Source organism: Adiantum capillus-veneris, chromosome 26, assembly GCF_014529385.1.
Source record: "Adiantum capillus-veneris isolate H3 chromosome 26, ASM1452938v2, whole genome shotgun sequence".
NCBI classification, from domain to species: Eukaryota; Viridiplantae; Streptophyta; class Polypodiopsida; order Polypodiales; family Pteridaceae; genus Adiantum; species Adiantum capillus-veneris.
This window is the reverse complement of record NC_140956.1, coordinates 41,304,416-41,326,275: the sequence shown is the minus strand read 5'-3', so window position 1 is coordinate 41,326,275 and position 21,860 is coordinate 41,304,416. Positions and strand designations below refer to the sequence as shown.

The window sequence follows — 21,860 nt, the reverse complement described above, 5'->3', positions numbered from 1 at the left end:
CACCATAACCACTCACACCACTACGCACATCAATACCACCATAGCCACTCACACCATAGAAAATCCGCAGCCAACACCCTATACAAACTCTACAGCTTCAAATCTACATCCCCAACCACAAGTGGATAACCCAACACCCCAGCCCAGTCTAGACACCCAACGACCTTCCCGATTATCAAATCTAGATGATCAAACCACCATGCGACATTTTTTTGGTGATCTCGGACCACTAAACCATGCCAACCCCGCACACCTCTACCACATCCCCCACCAATTTCATCTCTACATAGAGCCATGTAAGAAACAAGAGAAACCAAAGAAGAATACCGAGGTCCACTTCAAAATCCAGAGCCTTCGCATGTTGTCACAGCACCTGGTGCTCAGGCCACCGCGGAAACCACGTTGCAAAGATTTGGACCGTGAGTCAAACAAAGAGTAATCAAGGTAATACCACGCGACCTGGTTTCTAAATCATGAGAGGCAAAGAGGAGGAAAACAATGAAAGAGATGGAAAAGAAAGAGGCCTTCAAAAATACCTTCAAGTATTATGGCACTATATTCTTCTAAGGTAATTGGGACCAATTTGATTACTTTTATGACGAAATTATCTACAATGGTCTTCAAGCACAAATCATTTTAGATAATATTCCAGCTCTTCCCAGTGCATATAAAAATCCTTTCAACATCGCAGATGGACCAGAAATAGATGATTCTCTAATTGAAAACCCTCTAGTTCAATTACAAATGGAAAAAGACAAGCTAATGGAAGAAGCATCCAGAAGTGCCACCCAAACTCAAAAAACTCCCCAATTTGTGCAAGGTATAAAAAAAGTAGGAGATATTACCTTTTACAATATTGATAATCTAGAGCATGATGATATCATCCTAGTTCTAGAGTATATGCATAATTGGATCTATCAACAAATGCTATTTGGACGCATGAGACAGCAAACCGCAGTAGAAGCTGCAGTAAATGGTTTTATAGGCATCATCAAACGATGGTGGAAAATTCTTCCCCCCGAAGTCAAAAATTATATTATGCGACCTGAAGGAAATGCCTCGCCTCTCTTGCTCCTAATTGAATGTATCTGTAAAGAGTTCATTGGGCATCAAGAAGATCAAGCAACATTGGCATTACAGGCTTTTCATGACACTCAAATCTGTAATTTCTCCTCCATTTGGGATTTTTATATTTATTGCAAAAATTTAATATATAAAGCAGGTAAATACCATTTTGGAGAAATCAAAGCAAAATTTGTGTATAAACTGCCAAAAGCCATTACAAAGCTATTTATTGAAATTGGACAACCAAAATCTGGATCTCCAATCAGCTACACTTGGAGATATAATCCAAGCCTTAGGTAGTAATACAGGAATTATGTATTCAAAAGCAGGCACAAAAGGAATTGAAGGACTCAAAACCTTCAAATAAGTTCTCCAAGAAAAATTACTACTCTAGAGCTTTTGGATGCACCAATAAAAAGAAGGAATGCTTGTGCAAGCATCCCAAGAAGAGTAAAAAGGAGAAGAAGTTCAAATGAAGACCCAAGCATCGATTTTTTCAAAAACGTAAGTCCACATCGTCAAAAAATGATAATAAATGCTTCATTTGTGGCAAAACAGGTCATTGGGCCTCTGAATGTCCCAAGACAAAAAAATATGTGGCCTTTAAAACAATATCCTAGAAGATGGGTAGCTACTCAAAGTTATCCTCTTCAGATCTTTCAAATTTTGAATTCAACATTGCTCAGTTTGCAAGTAAGTCTTCTTCATCAATGAACAACAACTACAATTCAGACTCAAGTTTTGAGGATTGTTCCATAGCTCTTAATGTAATGAGATTGGAAGACTTCATGCCTATTCCTTTTAATCCTCAATAATGGAAAAAAATTTCTAAAGGAAAACAACAATACAAGTCCGAAGATTGAGAGTCAAACAATTCAAATTTCTCCCTCGACTCTAAAAATCAGGTAAAAAGACCTTCTCAAAGGAAAGTTACAATGAGGCAGCTACATTTTAGAAGCAACTAAAAGCTGCTCTAAAGGAAGCTGATAAACCCAAGCCACCAGCTTTGAAAAGAATGCTTATTCTAGCTTTAGCCAACAAAATGAAAATGAAACAAATTTAGAAGAATGAACCCCTCTTTGATCATCACTTTATCAACAATCTGGTCTCAAGCAAAATCAAAGTCATATCAACCCATCACCTACCGCTCCGAATAGAACCCTCCTCTCCCTCTAGTTCTGATGATGAAACCATAGAATATCCCTGGTCTATCATACAAAGAGGTTCTCCAAAAAGAAATAGCATTATGAAAAAGGGAAGAAATGCTTAAAAAGCAACAAGCTCTACTTCAATGGGAAACCACTCTACAAGAAAGAGAAAAAGCTCTTCTCTCTAGGAAGGGTGAGAAATATCCACCATATCTACCATCCTCACCAGTTCTAGTTATAACCTCTCCAGTTTCACGGGATCTTTTGCTACCAAAAGAACAATCACCAAAAATAGCTAAAGAGCCAACACCAAAAGAGTAATCTACTATCCAAACAAGACATATAGAACCTTAAGGAAATGATAACCTTATTTAAGCAGAAAAGACTCAGCCTCATATAAAAGAAACTGAAGAATCTACAAAAATAAATGTGGCTGATGAAACAAAAATTATCAATGAGAATAATGTAGCAATTCCTATTGTTGGACTGCTAATCAAACCAAAAGGGTTTCAAGCAATCGCTTTGGATGATTTAATAGATACAAGTGCAGGAGGAAGCTTTGCTAAAAAAGACTTATTCCCATCAACAATATCAAACTATATCCAGAAGCTAGACAGGTTATATATCGTAATGGCTCCAAAGCCATTATCAAGGAAATGGTGTATACATGGACGGAGTTAGGTACTCCCAAGCTACCTATTAGACTATCCTTACACAACCCAAATATATGCTATGATTTAGTTGTCGGTTTTGACCTTGTTTCACAACTTCTCCTATTGGGAAAAAAGATATACCACTCGCATAAAACAAAAAGCTAGTTATGCTATTGATATTTGTTTGGTATCCATCAAATACAAAACCCAAATAGAAGAAATTAAGGACAAAATCCTGCAGAGAACCTTGAATAACCCATTAGCCTTCTGGGATGAAGAAAAGTACATGATCACACTGCCAACTATTCTTGAAGCCAATCCAACCAAAGCATCTCATCCCGGGATGTCAATAACAGACACTAAGCTTTGTCTAAAAGAAATAGGAGAGCTACAACAGAAAGGCATAATTGAGCCCTCCAATTTAAGCTGGTCCTGCAGAGCCTTCTATGTCAACAAACATAGTGAACAAAAAATGGGAAACAAAAGGTTGGTAATTGATTACAAACCTCTTAACAAATTTTTATTTCCAAAGAAATTTCATATCGCCCTTCAAGAAGATTTAATCAAAAGAATAAATTTAGCAAAAATCTTCTCGAAATTCGATCTTAAAAGCGGATTCTGGAAATTCAAAGTACACCCTAAAGATAGGTACAAAACAACTTTTGTTGTGCCTCAAGGTATGTATCATTGGATTTCCATGCCATGGGATTAGCAAATGTCCCTTCAGATAGCCAACTCAAGGTTGAAATAATATTTGGTTCTATTAAAAGTTTTTTCTTGGTATATCTGGATGACATCCTAATATACTCCAAAAGCATAGAACAACATGTGAAACATCTAATCAATTCCACAAGCCGCGAAACAAAACAGGTCTAGTTTTATCCTATACCAAATGTAGCTTTGCTCAAGAGAAGCAGACTTCTTAGGCATCACTATTTGCAATAGATGTATCAAGCTACAAGAGCATGTATTAGCAATATTTTCCAAAACTCCAAATCAATTGAAAAATGTCACAGAGCTCTAACAATTCCTAGGATGCCTAAATTGGATCAATTGGAACATCCCTTACCTAGCTACCCTTAGAAAGAAAATCAGGGTGCTTCTGCAAAAAATCAGTCCAAAAAAGTGGGATGCTTCCCAAAAGCTACCAGGCTAGGGACAACTTATCCTCTACACAGACGCTTCGCTAGAGGCTTGGGGTGCAGTTCTTTGCGAAGAGAATAGAAACAAAGAAATGATAATTTGCAAGTTTGCTAGCAGATCCTTCCAAAATGCATAGCAAAATTATCCTCTTGCTCACAGAGAAATTATTGCTCCAAAATCAAGCATAAAGAAACTTAGGCTATTTTCTTTAAGAAGAGTCTTCATTGTTTGAATGGATCTCAACCAATTTCCCGGATTCCTCACTTCAAAAAATGCCAACAAAGACAAACAATTATCCAGTGGGCCTCCTGGTTCGTTCAGTGGGACTATAAGTTCAAACACGTCAAAGGCTCCAAAAATTTCCTCGCTGACATCTTAAGTCAACTCATTCCACACGCCGGGTGGAGTGACATCATCACTTAGGTCATAAAAGATGCCATGGTTGTTCCATCACATAATGACTGGAAAAAAGTGTGAGCATCAAAACTATAGTAGCATTCCTGTGAAGATTCCACCTCAAAAGCTAAAGCCACTTTAGAAAAGGGACTCCCTCTCCATTAGTAAAGTCACTTCAGAAAAGTGATTCCCTCTCCACTACTAACTTAGTGCACACAACAAGATACTTGCCTTTGAAAAGCACCTCACCTCTCTATATAAAGAGAGCCCTCCTTCATTGTAAATCATCTCAAGTTGAGCCTAGCCTTGTATACAATCTCCATATCGATCCTCTACACACTTAGTGTATTTCCTTTGTAATCCTTTTACCTTATAATACACACCTTTCACTTGTTATTCTTGTGTGTGCGTCTAAGTTATCAAAGCCTGTGAGGGTATCACATGCCTGTAAAAGTATCTCTTGTGAGTTTCATCTTAATGTTTAATGTTTATCAGCTCTTCGTCTCTTGCTATAAGCGTGAATAGCAAAAATGTTTTCTTTTAACATTTTTTTCTCCAAGAAGCTATTGCCATTTTTCTGTATTGTGTCGGAAGGCAAGGTCGTGTGGTCGCGTGGTCCGAGGACGCCGTCCGCATTTTTGGGATATGGCCATAGACAAAAAATTCTTGATAAATTCTCTCAAAAATTCCCATAGAAACTCGTATCTCTCAACTTGTAATGGCTATTGCCCGCACTGGAGCAATAGGCATTACGGGAATGATTACCCGCAACTACATTATATGAACATCAACATATAGAATGACAAGAGAAGGAAGTACACAGTACACAGGCACAGAACACCTCTTGATTCATTCATGTATATTCCAGACTCAGAGTTACAACAGTAGATGCCATGAATATCATAGAGATTGGTTAAGTTACATTAAAAGACAGGTATGCCCCTCCATATACAACCGCTGCTCCAGCGCAGATCGGGAACGATGCACACACTCCTGTCCCATGATATCCCGTGAATAACTACCGCTACGGCCACCACATACCGCATGACTCCTGATCCGCAGTGTCCAGACCTACGTAGAACCGCATGTGTGGCTAATGCCGTAACATCTGGCACGCACGGTGGATTGCGTGAACCCACACTCAGCGCCTCCGGTTGGAAGGTTCCGGTGGTTGCTCTGCACCCTGCTCTGGTGAAAAGGAAATATCAATATAGCCAAAGCCTCTAAAATCTGCAGTATGTGCCCAATAGACCTCATCCAGAAGATGTGGATCTATCTCAGTTTGTTCCGGCCAGGCAGCCCAAGGAATAAACTGCGTTGGCAAAGAGATAGATTGAGGCGGCTGTGGCAGAGGAGCAAGAGGTGTATGTAATGGATAATAGCGGGAAAGGTATCTATTAAGAGAAGACCAAAATGGAGGGCAAGGTGGTAGACTGACAGAAAAAGAATGAGCTAAGGTCTCCACCCAAAAACAGACCCTGCGTCGCTCCTTACAAAATCGACGAATAATTTTCTGCAAACGAGATACATGAGCCTAAGCTTCAGCACAATCCTCTGTAGCTTGTGCCCAATCAGCAACATCAAAACCCTCGGGAACAACACTCTTACCTCTGTCAGTGTTGGATGACTCGGGTTGGTGCACCACAACCTGCTGAGTGGGTGGTTGTGCTCTCACCTCAGCAGCCAAGCGTGTGCTCCAGCTTTGTAATTGAGTATCTAAAAAAATTCGGAGATCTTCTTGCATCTCCACTGCCAATGTGTCCAAATCAGTCATGTTGATCATTACATCGCCAGGGTGCGAGGCTAAGTAAGAGGCTAGGCTATGCTGTGTTCTCAATTGAAGAAGTTCCTGTTGGATAGAGGCCACAAACTCAGCATTAGCCTCTCTTAACATTTGTATTTCTGCCCCTTGCTGGCGAGTTGTGGCAGTCAGCTCTTCATTCTGAGTGGTTAACTCGGCAATGCGAGTCTGCGAAGCCGCTACCTGCGCTTCCAACTCATTGACTCATCCCTCTGTGGCTGGGGCTGGCCAGGCCGCACGAATAGACTCTGCAAGTCTGCTCAAAAATGTGCCGCATGCCTGTAATTGGTCAGCAAGGGTCGCTGTTGCCGTAGCCTCCCAGGGTAGCGCTGCGGGGAGAGTACCTCCCGTCGAGGCAACCACATTAGTAGTACCCAAAGTTTCTGGTTGAGCGGGGACATCCGCAACCGGAGAAGAGCTCGTCCGCAAAGGAGTAGCATTGCTCACTCTCTCCTGCATTCGGCGACGCCAGTGAGCCACCGCAAAATCTTCCGAAACAAGAGATGCAGTTGCCGGAGGTGGTGTCAAAAATTGATGTTCCTCCCTGCCATGCTTGCAGCTTGCTGATCCTGCACCTGCAGTGGCCATCTCTTGGGCTCCAGAAGATACCACTGTTGTTGATGGACCAGGCAAATCCCCAACGCCCACCTGTTGCTGCTGTGTTTCCCTCTCAGCCGGCACTGCCAAGCTTTGTGTTTGCGACAGCGGAGCATTAGTGCCTTGGACCATCAAGCGATCATCTTCAAAGTGGCAGAGAGGATGCAGAGCGAGAGAAAAAACTTCTCTCAACGGAAAAATCAATGTGAGCAGTTGGCCCACCTTTGTATTGGTTGGGGTATTCCTCCCCAACTGTGCCATTACTCGTTGGCATTCTGCCAGCAATCGTTCTCTGACCACCGCTACCCAAGCTACTGGCCCAAAGTTGGCCGAATGCAACACATTTCTTGCTCGGGTCGAAATGGTATAAGTTTTGTCCAGCAGCCAAATGGCCTCGAGAAACCACCTATATGCATCCCTGGATGCTACATCTGACAACCCTGACAGTTTATACTCCCCTTTGACCTTCAAACCAAATTCTTGTTCTACATCTGCAGCAGGGATCACATGAGAGGCGCGCACCACGCCATTGCTGGGCAAACAACAACACCTTGAATCCTTTCTGCTGTCAACTGAATCTGCTGATTATTCAGCACCACCATATCGCCAGCAGCGAGTTGCTCAATCAAACTTGATGCCTTCGGGTGAACTGGGATCCCTTGCCAATCCAGGTTGGCGAACACACGCAGCCGCAAGTCTTGCAGCCATGCGTCCACTCGTCGAAGCGCGAGCTGCTGCACGGGAGTGAAAGGGACACATTGCAGAGGGAAGATGTCATGGTGGCGATGAGATGAAGGAGCAGAGAGTAGAGCACTAAGAGCGCATGACACATGAAACAAGAGAACCACAATAAAAATCATCTGCATGCAGTAGTAACCTTTCCACAATGAGTTCCCAAAATAGGGTGATCCACGGTGTCACAACCATCATAGATCCTTCCCCGCTTTCCAAGATTGCATGCAAAAGAATCTCCAATCATGATTAGGGCAGCTTCCGGCTCTTGTACCATAGCAAAGGGTCACTGAATCGTGGTAGGTGAAACATAATGGCGCAGTCTGAAACCATTGACCGGCACAGAAATAACCTCCCCCCTCAAATCCTCCAAATAAAAAGAGATGGGTCCACACGCTTGAAAAATCCAGAATGGTCCTGACCACCGTAATTTAAGCTTCCCCGGCATCTTCCCGAGACGGGAATTGAAGACAAGGACCAGCTGTCCCCGAACAAATTGCCGTGCTTTCGGGCGATCCAGCCATTTTTTCCGCCTAGACTATAGATCCTGCAACACCGCAAAGCTATTCAACCGCTCTTCATCCAATTCCTGCAAAACATACAATCGATAAATCACAGAATCCTCTGGAAAAAGCCGATCCACAATCAATATCCGCATACTCGGAATCACATGCTCCACCGGAGTGATTGCCTCCATGCCAAATGCCAACTTAAAAGGAGTCAATCCTGTTGCCACTTTATAAGCTGTCCAATAGGCCCATAAGGCGGAAGGAAGTTTCACATCCCAATCCGTCCGATGCATATTCACCAACTTTGTTAAAATCCGAATCAATTGCTTATTAGTTGATTCTGCTTGCCCATTCGCCTGAGGATAATATGGAGAAGATTTCCTATGTAATACAAAATAAAACCGTAGCATTCTCTCCATCACTTTATTCAAAAAATGACTTCCCGTGTCACTGACCAACTCAATAGGGCAGCCATATCTAGAAAAGATATCCTTATATAAGCATCCTGCCACAGAAACTGCAGTGTTGTCTTTCAAAGGCCATGCCTCCACCCATTTGGTAGCGTAATCCGTGGCTGTCAAGATATTCTTATTTCCTGAGTGAGCTGCCACTGGTTTAAAAGGACCAACAAAATCCAAACCCCACTTTTGAAAAGGCTCCAAAGGCAGAACTGGCTGAAAAGGCATTCTGGACCATTTGGTAGGTTGCCCCAACCGCTGACACACATCACACTGTTGCACATAATTTCTCGCATCCTGAAACAATGTGGGCCACCATAATCCAGATTGGAGAACCTTTCGATCTGTGATTAATGCTGCAAAGTGACCTCCCGCAATACCAGTATGGACTTCCTCTAATACTGCTTCCTGCTCCCGTGGTAGCACACATCGGAGTAACACCTCTACCACTGTATGATAATATAGCTTCCCCATAATAATCTCAAAATTTCGGCTTCTGATAGCCATACGTTTCCTCTGATGGCTGGACAAGAAAGAAGGCATTTTGCCGCTGTCGAGAAAGTGAAACATCTCCTCATACCATGTCCATGGAATGCTAAGAATAACCCTCGCCTGTTGCGGGACTGTGCTATCCTCTGCAGCTACTCCTGTAAGAAACAAAGACGCATCCGAAAATTCATCAGCTACACCCGTCGACGGCTCTCCGGAATCTAGCCTAGATAGGTAGTCAGCCACCGCATGCTGGGCCCTTGGCCGATGTATGACCTCAAAGTCAAATTCTTGCAGCAAAAGCACCCATCTAGCCAATCTTCCCATCAAATTCTATTGCCTTACCAGGTATAAAAGAGCCGAATGGTCCACATGGAAGAAAAAACGTCGGCCCAACAGATAGTGTCGGAATTTCTTCACTGAATAAATCATCCCTAAACATCCCCTTTCAGTTACAGAATAATTTCTTTCTGCGGATGATAATCGTCTACTGGCATAATAGACAGGTCAGGACCATCCTTGACTTTGTTCTTGCATCAACACACTGCCAATAGCTTGATCCGAAGCATCCACGAACACATGAAAATCCTCACCCCAATTTGGTGCCAGCATAATCGGAGCTTCGGAAAGCTGTAGTTTTAATCTCCAAAAATCCAAATCACATTCTTGTGTCCATTCAAAATCTATAGTATGAGCTGCCTGAGTAATCGGGATTGCCAAATGCGTGACAAACCGCAAATGCCTCCCATGCCATCGGGCTTGACCCAGGAAAATCTGACATTGCTTCTGGTTCCGCGGTGCAGGCGCTTTCATAATTGCGGCAATTTTATCCGGATCCACAGAAATACCATCTTCAGAAATGATATGCCCTAGTAACCTGCCACTGTGGACAGCAAATGCACACTTTAAAGGATTCAAACTAAATTTCACCTCTATGCATTTCATAAAGCATAACCGTAATTGTTTCAAATGCTCCAATTGTGCTCCAAAAACACTGAGATCATCCAGAAAAATCCTCATAAAATCCGTCAAATAAGGCCCAAAGATTTGAAACGTATCCCTTTGAAAAGTGGAAGGTGCATTCCGCAATCCAAACCACATTACTGTACAAGCAAATACTCCCCATGCGGTAATAAAAGCTGTTTTTGGTTGATCCCTCAATGCCATTCGGATTTGATTATATCCACTAAATCCATCCAAAAAATTATACATCTCATGTCCTGCTACATCATCCAAAATGGAATCCAAAAACGGAAGAGGAAAAGGATCTGGAACAGTAGCTGTATTCAATTTTCGGTAATCCACACAAATTTGAATTTGCTTATTCTTCTTTGGTACGACCACAATTGGAGAAATCCACTCCGGATTATCAATAGGGGTAATAGAACCCACTTCCAACATGCGATCAATTTCCATCTTAACTTGCTTTGCCACATTCGGATTCATCCTGTATGAGTGCTGCTTCACTGGCACCGCATCCGGTTTCAGATTGATTGTGTGCTGATAAAACTTAGGATCCAATCCCTGCATATCCGTATATTCCCATGCGAAAACATCCTTAAACTCTGTCAGTAACTTGATCAAATCATCTCTAAAACTTGCCTCCAACTGCTTATTAATGTATATGGGTTGCGACTTCGCTTGCTCCCCAAGAAAAACCTTCTCTAATTCATCTTCCTTAACCCTTGTAATTTTTCCCATTTGCGCCTCAAACGCTCGTTCTTGTTGAATCACGTCCTCCAATGATTCAGGACTCGGAAGCACCTGTTGTTGCTCCCCTATTCCTCCTGGAGTTCCTGAAACCCCCATCGAATTCCCTTTCGAAATCAGAGAAATATCCGCAAGGTATAGAGAAACCAAATCCGGATTAGCTTTGAGAAATTGTTCCTCTTCATCCTCTTCTAAACCTTCCACCATATTAACTGTTTCAGCTATCACCGGCCATGCTGCCTGAACTGGTTGTCGGCATGTTCCCAGCATCACACGCACTTTTCTTTTACCCTTCTTTACTGTAAGCATATTTGCTTCCCAATTATTCTTTACCCTCACTTGTCATAACCAGGGTCTTCCCAAGATAATGTGATAATCCTGATTATGATCTTCAATATTCAAGACTACTAAGGAAACAGTAAAGGATAAGCCCGCCACATCCAAAACAATGCCATGAAGTAAACCCACTGGTTGCACTCTTCTTTGATCTGCCATGCGGACTAAAAAGGGTGCAGGCTCCCAATTACTGAGACCAAAACGCTCACACGTTGCTTGGGTGATAATGTTTACCCCCGCTCCTCCATCCAAGAGTACCTTGTCAATGTATGTGCCATGGTATCGAACTGAAAGCTCTGGAATGCGGGTATCTGTGATCCTATTCGCCAACAACGGGACTGAATCATCATCCTCGCTTTCAACCTTCCCAATGGCGACTTCCCGCAGCTCAGTGGCCGATTGTCGCAGCAATGCATTATGGAAATTCGGGACTAATTTCAGCAATGAACCCAGAGGTACTTGAATTGGTGACATGAGAACCTCTTTCCAAACGGAATTCCACTTTTCCTGTTCTTTAATGCCATCCTTATTTCCATCTTTCCCTTCCTTTATTTCCAGACCCACAGTCGATGGCATGGTCGATGTCGATGGTCCTGCTGTCTTCACTGATGGTGCGGATTATGGCAACCAGGACACAGTCTTTTCCCGCACTTCTTCCTGAACCGTCCAATCCGGAATTTTCACATCGGGAGTTGGAACCACACTTTTGCCCGATCGCGTGATTAATGAAACCACTGGGTCAGACTCCTCCAGTCTTTCAATCTGAACCATAGCCACACTAGGCTGTTTCCCTGCAGCGCGTTCCTGCTTTTTCCGATCATATTCCATAGCTTCAGTACACTCAGATCACCAATGTCCATCCCCCAAACATAAAAGGCATGTCTTGGGGCGATTAGGATCTCGGCCACCTCTTCCGCGACCTCCTCCTCCCCCTTGACCCTGTCCTCTTGCTTGACCTTGCATAGGCGTCTCTGATGTATGAGCATGAGCCATCGCCACAGCAGGCTCTTGGCCCTACCCTATCTGTGGTTTTTGCCAAGTAGAAGAGTCCCCTCTACTCTGACGACCCCGGCCATTGAAATAACATTCCACTGTACTATGAGTATTGGTCGAGCAAATCGCACACCACTTCTGATTCAATGCACATTCCTGAGCAGCATGGCCCGGATTCCGACATTGGGTACACCATATTTCCTTCAGACTTTTAGCCACTGCAGCCGATTCCGTCGATCCGGATGATACACCTTTCCCGTGACGTTGGGATTTTTTCCGCGGTGTCTCCTCCAATTCTTTCCCCGAATCGTTGTTGCCTGAGTCCGAGGAATCAGATACTACGGATTCCGACTCCGAACTATCACTGCCACTGTCCTGTGACTTCCGATGAGATTTCTTCCTGTCTTTCTTCTTTGACTTCTTTGGATATTCCGTATCCTCTAAAGCCTCTCCTGCTACTACAGCCCTAGCAATTACAGTATCCAGTGGAGTAGTTACCTTATCCACTGTTGCCATAGCCGTTCTAAGATCCTTGTTGAGCCCCTGCAAAAAATAATCATTCAGCACTTCGGCTGCCGGTCTTTGTGCCTGAGGTACCCTCTGCAAAAGCATCCGAAATTTTGCAGCGTAATCCTCCACTGGCAATGACTTCTGCCGGAGCGTTCGAAGCTTCTCCAAATGTTGAGGGACTGTCTTTTCTGTTCAAAACCTTCGTAGAAACGCTATGGATCCATCGGCATACGTCTGGAAATAGTCATCAGGGTATTCGGACAACCATTTTGCAGCTTTCCCTGAGAGTGTAGATTCAAACACTGATTGTTGATGGAGAGGAATCACCACCCCAGGATGATTCAATCCATAAGCTTTATTGAATTGGTGCAAATGTGCATCAGGGTCTTCACTCGAAAGACCTCGAAACCGACTATACTTAATCTGAGGATGAGCCATCACCCCTTGCCCAGCTGTTCCTCCTCCTCCCGGGAAAAGCTGACAAGCACTAGGAGGTGGAGACAGTGGCGGAGATACCCCCGGACTGCTTACCGGAGACGGTGGTGGAGCAACCTGTGTGGGAGAGGGTGAACATATGACAAGAGGACATGACTGACTGCGCGGAGTACGTCTCGCTCCCCACAATCGCCTACCACGCACCGGGCTTGGTGATGGAGATACAGATTCCTCAATTTGCGGTGAAGAAAAGACAAATTCATTTGAACCGCCTCTCCTCCGTCGTCTTCCTACAATTGGAACCACAGGGTCAGGCGGACCCTGCAACCTAGTGCGCATGCATATTCATCGCAGGCTGTCCATCACGCATCGTGGTCGCCAGATGTAATGGCTATTGCCCACACTGGATCAATAGGCATTACGGGAATGATTACCCGCAACTACATTATATGAACATCAACATATAGAATGACAAGAGAAGGAAGTACACAGTACACAGGCACAGAACACCTCTTGCTTCATTCATGTATATTCCAGACTTAGAGTTACAACAGTAGATGCCATGAATATCATAGAGATTGGTTAAGTTACATCGAAAGACAGGTATGCCCCTCCATATACAACCGCTGCTCCAGCGCAGATCGGGAACGGCGCACACACTCCTGTCCCATGATATCCCGTGAAGAACTGTCTCTACGGCCACCACATACCGCATGACTCCTGATCTGCAGTGTCCAGACCTCTACGGGACCGCAGAACCGCATGTGCGACTAATGCCGTAACACAACCCAATATTAGGTAATATTTCAATGGCATTCTTGAACAAATCATTGTCAAAAGTGACCCAGTCTCTTGCGCATCTCTTCATAGCCGTAGAAGAAGCAGAATCATTTGCCCAATGGCAGATACGAGACCTAAAATCTGATCATGTATATAAGCATAAAAATTTATTTAAACTTAAAGTCTCGACAATTTACTTAGACAATAGATCAGCTGCATCTATTCCTACAGATAATCAAATGCATTTCATAAAGCTCAATGAGATCCTACAACATGATAAAGGTGAAGCCATTAAAAAGGGCTAGCACTTTTTTTACCTTGGTTGTGTACAAAAAGGAGTAAACACTCTGTTTAGAGCAAGTTTAGCAGTATCTTGTTTAGTAATGATTCTAGATACCCAACATGGAAATTTTCAAGACCAATTCCTTGGAGGAATTGAAAGCATTTTAGAAGATGGACCAATTTATTTGCAAGTTCGCTCGAATTATAATGTGTCACTTGATGACCGCTATTTTGGCGAAGCTTTAACCTTGCGATTAATATAGTCGGCTGTGATCTAAAGCACATGACTCTCAATGTAGAAATTGATTTTTTTGTTTTACATTCAATGTCTATATTCTCAATATTCAATACTCCATTAACTATTTCTGACTTTAAGGTAGGATGAATGTCTACCACCCAATTCCTAGGTAATTTTACTTTTGTCCATGCGGTTTGATCACATCGCAGCATTTGAGAATGATCATCAGAACGCATATTTACGTTTTGTCCTTTATGATCTCTTTTCTTTTTTGCTATCAATTTCCCTTCATAAATTGCAAGAAGTCCTGAGTTTACTGCTCTTCCTTTAAAAAAAACACTTTCTACATTCGGGGTCATGTGCTTTACATCACAGCCAGCTATTTTAATTGCAAGAATTAAAACTTCACCAAAATAGGAATCAACAAGTGGCTCATTATAATTTGGGCGAACTTGCAGATAAATTGGTCCATCTACTAAGTTGCTTCCAAATCCTCCAAGGAATCCTTCTTGCAAATTTCTATGGCGGGTATATAGAATCATTACTAAAAAAGATACTGCTAAATGTGCTCTAAACAGAGGGTTTACTCCTTTGTACACAACCAAGATGAACAAAGCGACGGCCCTTTTTAATGGCTTCATCATGCTGTAGGATCTCAGTGAGCTTTATGAAATACATTTGATTATCTTTAGGGATAGATGAAACTTATCTATTGTCTAAGAAAATTGTTGAGGCTTTAATTTTAAATAATTTTATATGTTTATATACATATTCAGGTTTCAGGTTTAGTATCTTCCATTGGGCGGATTGTTCTACTTGTTCTACGGCTATGGAGAGATGTGCAAGAGACTTGGTCACTTTTGACAATGATCTATTCAAGAATTTTATTGAAATTTTACTTGATATTGGGTTGAGAGATAGGAGATTCTGTGGAAATTTTTGGGGGAATTTATCGAGGATTTGTTGCCTATGTCTATATCCCAAAAATATCGACAGCGACCTTTGGACCACGCGGCCATGCGACCTTGCCTTTCGACACAATACAGAAAAATGGAGATAGCTTCTTGAAGTAGGCAATGTTAAAACAAAATAGTTTCTGCTATTAGACACACACACAATAATTACAAGGGAAGGTGTGTATTATAAGGTAAAAGGATTACAAAGAAAATACACTAAGTGTGTAGGGCATCAATATGGAGATTATATACAAATAGGTTTGACTTGCGATGATATACAATGAAGGAGCGCTCTCTTTATATAGAGGGGTGAGGTGCCTTTTAAAGGCAAGGATCTTGTTGTGTGCACGAAGCTATTAGTGGAGAGGGAATCACTTTTCTAAAGTGACTTTACTAGTGGAGAGGGAACTTCTTTCTAAAGTGGCTTTAGCTTTTGATGTGGAATCTGTAGGTTCACACCACTATAGTTTTGATGCTCACGCTTTTTTCCAGTCACTATGTGCTGGCACAACCGTGGCATCTTTCATGACCTAAGTGATGAAGTCACTCCACCCGGCCTGTGGAATGAGTTGACTTAAGATGTCAGCGAGGACATTTTTAGAGCCTTCAACTTGTTTGTACATGTATTCCCATCGAGAAAACCAGGATGACATTTTTGGAGCCTTCGACGTGTTTGTACTTGTAGTCCCACTGAGCAAACCAGGAGGGCCATCGGAGCAATCGTTTGTCTTTGTTGTTATTTTTTGAAAGAATGTGCATCCTTTATCCAGAAAGGGATCTGCTTGTGTTAGGGTTTCAACTTCAGTTTGGGTAGCCGCTTGTGTTAGGTTAAACTCATTGAGATATACATTTGGCCATTCATTTGAAGGAATGGTATATTGAATCTAATGCAAGATAGTTGTATGATGAACCTTTTCTTCCATCTGAATTTGAAGTGTTCATTATCAAATGTGATAGGCTGCAATCTGTCCAAAATATCATTGCTAATGATCATATTGTTACTTGGTTGAAAACAGAGATAGACAAAGATAAGTATTCTGGCTTTTCCAAGCAATAGCCACAATTTAAACCAATTTTTTATCGGCCCTTTAGATTTGTTAACACATTTGATCAGAAATGTTTTGTTTAGTTTTTTCAAGTAGTTTTCAGGAACAAACCTTTTGTTAAAGAGTGTCAAGTTGGCTCTTGTATCTAGTATAGCATTCTAAATTTCTTTTTGCTATGAGAAGATGACTTCTTTTACCTTTTTGGAAATCCTTGCAAGGCTTTGATGATTATTGATAATCAAATTTGTGTTGTGACATATGCTGGTTCGGATGTCATCAATGTCTTCTAGAAGTTTGTCAAGTTTATAGAGAACCAGACTTGTGTTCTTAGAGATTTCTGATTGGGTGATTGTTGGGTAGAACCTTTCTTCTTGTGTTTGCTTATCTTTTCTATTGCTTTGTATAGATAATCCTTCTAAGATTCGCTCCTGGGATTGCTTATCATCTATTATTCAAGTAAAGACTTGAAGCTCTATAGGATCATCAATCCATTATTGAATCTGTTTGTCAATTGGATTGATCCATGCTTTCTTTATGGCTACAAGATTAATTGGCTTGATTTTTTCATCATCCAATTGCTTAGGAGGGTCAGCTTCTTTAGAGATTTCTGCTTCTAAATCAGAGTTCGTATAGTCAACATAAAACTTTCTCCATTCTCTGTACCATGATGTTCTACGTACTACCACATTGGTATTATCCATTTGGATTTATCTTTATCAATCTGAAGTCTGATAGGGTATTCTGAATCTAAAATAGTTTCTTCTTTTTTATAGGAGTAATGGATAGAGGAATCTGCCTTTTGTGCAGGAGTAAGAAATGGTAGATCTTGTGCAAGAATACCATCAATACTTATTGTTAGAGATTCCAAGATATCTTGTCTCTGTGATTCACTAATTTCTTTTATTGCAAAAGAGACATTATCTTTAGTTTGAGACTCTTTACCTTTATTTGATGAAGAGCTAGATCCTAACTCTCTAGTTGAAGAAGCTGGATGTCATTCTCCTATGAGAGGGGCTTTGCCAATTACCATGATATCCACCTTTGGTGGTAGGATATCTTTATTGTCAATTTGGCATTCATTGGCTACCGATAGTTTTGAAGACTCTTTACAAGATGGTTGGACCTTTTCTTGCTTTGGCAGAGTTAATACTTCTTTAAGCTCTGTATTTCTTCTTTGGATAGTAGCTAACCTTTTGGATTTGACCCTTCTACTATTTTTGGTGATTGTTCTTTTGGTAGCAAAATATCCCATGGAACCAGAGCTGGAGAGGTTGTAACTGGATCTGGAGATGCTGGTGGATATGGTGGATATTTCTCATCCCGCCTAGAGAGAAGAGATTTTTCTCTTTGTTGTAGATTGGTTTTGCATCAAAGTAGAGCTTGTTGCTTTTCAAGCAATTCTTCCCTTTGTTGTAATGTTGTTTCTTTCTCGAGAAACTCTTTGTATGATAGACCTGGGAATTTATGTGATGTTGAGGGAAGATCCTGGAGATATTCTATGGTTTCATCATGGAAGGAGAATAAACAAGATACTACTAAACCTACTCTAAACATAGGGTTTACTCCTATTTGTACACAACCAAGATGAACAAAGTGATATCCCTTTCTAATGGCTTCACCTTTATCATGTTGTAGGATCTCAGTGAGCTTTATGAAATGCATTTGATTATTTGTAGGGATAGATACAATTGATCTATTGTCTAAGTAAATTGTTGAGGCTTTAAGTTTGAATAATTTAATATGTTTATATACATGGTCAGGTTTCAGGTCTGGTATCTGCCATTGGGGGAATGGTTCTACTTCTTCTATGGCTATGGAGAGATGTGCTAGAGACTGGGTCACTTTTGACAATAATCTGTTCTAGAATTTCATTGAAACTGGGGGAATGGTTCTACTTCTTCTATGGCTATGGAGAGATGTGCTAGAGACTGGGTCACTTTTGACAACAATCTATTCTAGAATTTTATTGAAATTTTACATGATATTGGGTTGAGAGGTAGGAGTTTCTCTGGAAATTTCTATTGGAATTTATCGAGGATTTTTTGCCTATGGCTATATCTCAAAAATGCCGACAGCAACCTTGCCTTCCAAACAATACAGAAAAATGGCAATAGCTTCTTGGATTAGACAATGTTAAAAGAGACCAGCTTATGCTAATCTCTCTTGTAGCAGGAGACAAAGGGCTTGTAAACGTTGAGCATTAAGATGAAACGCACAAGAGATACTTTCACAAACAAGCAATACCTTCATAGGCTCTGATACCATTAGACACATACACAATAATTACAAACAGAAGGTGTGTACTATAAGCTAAAAGGAATAGAAAGGAAATACACTAAGTGTACAAGGGATCAATATGGAGATTGTATTCAAGGCTAGGCTGGACTTGAGATGATATACAATGAAGGAGCACTCTCTTTATATAGAGGGGCGAGGTGCCTTTCAAAGGCAAGTATCTTGTCGTGCACACTAAGTTACTAGTGGAGAGGGAATCCTTTTGTAAAGTGGCTTTAGCTTTTGAGGTGGAATCTTTAGGGACATGCCACTATAGTTTTGATGCTCATGCTTTTTTCTAGTCACTATGTGATGGCATATCCATGACATCTTTTATGACCTACGTGATGATGTCACTCTGCCTTAACAGATCTGTCCCTTGCGTGTCGTGGCACAAAAGGATTTTTTTTGCATCATATGATCCCGCTGAATGTTGTTGTGCTCCGTGGCGGTCCCCTTGACCTTGTATGGTAAGATAGTGCCCTTAGGTGTCCTAGACTCCCTCCTAAAGTTTCGTTGCATTTTGAATCCATTCAAGTGTCAAAATGGCGTGATGACGTAGAGCGGTGAGAAAGGACATAGACATATTGTTCGATCATTGAGTGGATGATTTTTTTGTTGAGTTGTTGTGTTAGCTTGTTAGGTTCACTTCTTGAGATTGACAACCTCAAAGAGTCTTTGTGCCCCATCTGAGTCACTTCCTTGAGTATTGACATTATGATAGTGCCAGATAGCTATGCTACACACGTTTGTCACGGTGACCCACTAACAATCTGCAATCCCCTTATGCATTGCTTTGAATGTACCACTTAGGCTCTCTATGGGCTACCACTCCATAGTTGTTGAAGGAAAGATATCTGAAATGGAATCCAAAAATGAGAAATAACAATGGTAGAACGTTAAACTCATTGTATCAAATAGAGAAGATTTTATATTTCTTATAGTAAGAATGGAGTGTGGGATATTCATCCAAGTTTTGCACCATATCCTTGGCCATGTACCTATGTTGAACTTTAGCTATCCAACCATTATCAATCACTTTGAAAGAAAGAACATGTCCTTTTCAATGGTTTTTTATTTTGTAGTTGGCGATATCCGCAGATTGCATGGTTTGGGACTATGATGTGGGTTGGACTCAAAGAATTTCTCGCGAAGCATGCTGGGAAGGATATGTGAAACCGGGGTTTTAGATTATTGTTTGGTGGGGGATTGTACATATCTAGCATGCACGTACATGCTGGTCCCTTTTAAAGGGAGCAAAGATGGTCTACCGCAAGAGAAATATTATTGGAACTTTATTCAATCAAGTACTCGCATGCTTGTGGAGAGAGCTTTTGGAATGCTAAAAGATTGATTTCAAATCTTGGGAGTAGAGATGGTCTACTGCAAGAGAAATATTATTGGAACTTTATTCAATCAAGTACTCGCATGCTTGTGGAGAGAGCTTTTGGAATGTTAAAAGATCAATTTCAAATCTTGTTGAAGCGTTGTGACATGAACCTACAAAATGTGCCAAATATAGTTGTTGCTTGTTTGGTCCTGCACAACCTTTGCTTGGTACACAAAGATAGCTTTGACAGTGCTTGGGTCATTGAAGTGGAGGCTGAACTCTAGGGAGCTCTACTAACCAAGAAGAGGGTAGGAGAACGGCTTCTATGAGTCTAATTGAGTTGCATGCAACCAAGCCACAAACTGATGAGGAATGCATTGCTCCTGGTCTGACAGGGATTTCAAAATGACGTGATCACACTATAATTTCAGGTTAATAACAATAGAAATGCAAAATAACAAATATTTTGTTAATTGACATTCATCTTTTTTGACGTCCAAGGAGACCTGGAGACCGGCTCGTAGCTCGCCGGGCTAATTAGTTGGCCCGTCGGGTAAAGCTATTTTCCCGCCAGGCCCGCCATGGCTATATAAAGGCGATGCCGATGCTTGTCTTTTTCACAAAAGAGGTATATTGAAAAGTCTTCACCAAACTTTCTGGCAGCTTTCCACATTCTCAAAGCAGTGTAGCAGTAATTTTTTAAACCCTTCTTTATTTTATTGCTGTTTTTTTGAGTTTTTTGGGTTAAAACTTAAAGGTTTAAAATTTCTTTTATCAAATCATCGTACGTGGATGCACTGGCACATGGTTGCAATTGTGGCTAGGTGTGTCATTGCAAAAGCGTACGATGATTATGTTTTATATTGCTCCCAGTCATTCATGCTTCGACACATGGTTGAAATTGCGACTAGGTGTGTTGTTGCTAGAATGACAGGAGCATTTGTTTGAAAGAAGTAACCGTGCGTGAATGCATTGGCACATGGTTGCAATTGCGACTAGGTGTGATGTTGCTAGAATGACAGGAGCATTTGTTTGAAAGAAGTAACCGTGTGTGAATGCACTGGCACGTGGTTGCAATTGCGGCTAGGTGTGTCATTGCAAAAGCGTAGGGTGATTATGTTTTATGTTTCTCCCAGTCATTCATGCTTCGGCACATGGTTGCAATTGCGACTAGGTGTGTTGCTGCTAGAATGACAGGAGCATCTGTTTGAAAGAAGTCATCGTGTGTGGATGCGCTGGCACATGGTTGCAATTGCGGCTAGGTGTGTCATTGCAAAAACGCAAGATGACTATGTTTTATGTTGCTTCCCGTCATTCATGCTTCGGCACATGGTTGCAATTGCGACTAGGTGTGTTGCTGCTAGATTGACGGTGGCATCTAATGCATGAATGTGTGCTCAAATAATTTCATAATGCTTCATATGCTTGAATCTTGAAAGACGACATTGTGTGTGGATGCATTGGCACATGGTTGCAATTGCGACTAGGTGTGTCATTGCAAAAGCGTAGGATGACTATGTTTTATGTTGCTCCCAGTCATTCATGCTTCGGCACATGGTTGCAATTGCGACTAGGTGTGTTGCTACTAGAATGATAGGAGCATCTGTTTGAAAGAAGTCACCGTGCGTGGATGCACTGGCACATGGTTGCAATTGCGGCTAGGTGTGTCATTGCAAAAGCATAGGGTGACTATGTTTTATGTTGCTCCCAGTCATTCATGCTTCGGCACACGGTTGCAATTGCGACTAGGTGTGTTGCTACTAGAATGACAGGAGCATCTGTTTGTAAGTTGTCGTACGGTGAGGCATTGGCACATGGTTGCAATTGCGATTAGATGTGTCACTGCAAAAGTTACGAGATCTATGGTCTATATTGCACTTTTTCTTTCACGTAGAAAAGATCCAAATGCAATGGCACATAGTTATATTTCACAATGTGTTGTTTGCAATAATACCATTGCAAGCAAAATGGATCCTTCA

General features: G+C 41.6%; 1 protein-coding gene across 10 annotated transcripts in view; it reads right to left on the bottom strand.

Moving 5' to 3' along the window:
- Positions 1 to 21,860, bottom strand: part of LOC147423321 (uncharacterized) — a 224,154-nt gene that overhangs the window by 127,134 nt on the left and 75,160 nt on the right. The window contains exon 4 of one of the 10 annotated variants that reach the window (XM_086501326.1): positions 737 to 1,088. The exons of 8 other annotated variants lie outside the window; for them this stretch is intronic. The gene's annotated coding sequence lies outside the window, so the exon portion shown is untranslated. Of the gene's footprint in view, positions 1 to 736; positions 1,089 to 18,548; positions 19,409 to 21,860 lie in introns of those variants that run through there. One more of the 10 variants, XM_086501323.1, reaches the window with a different exon arrangement.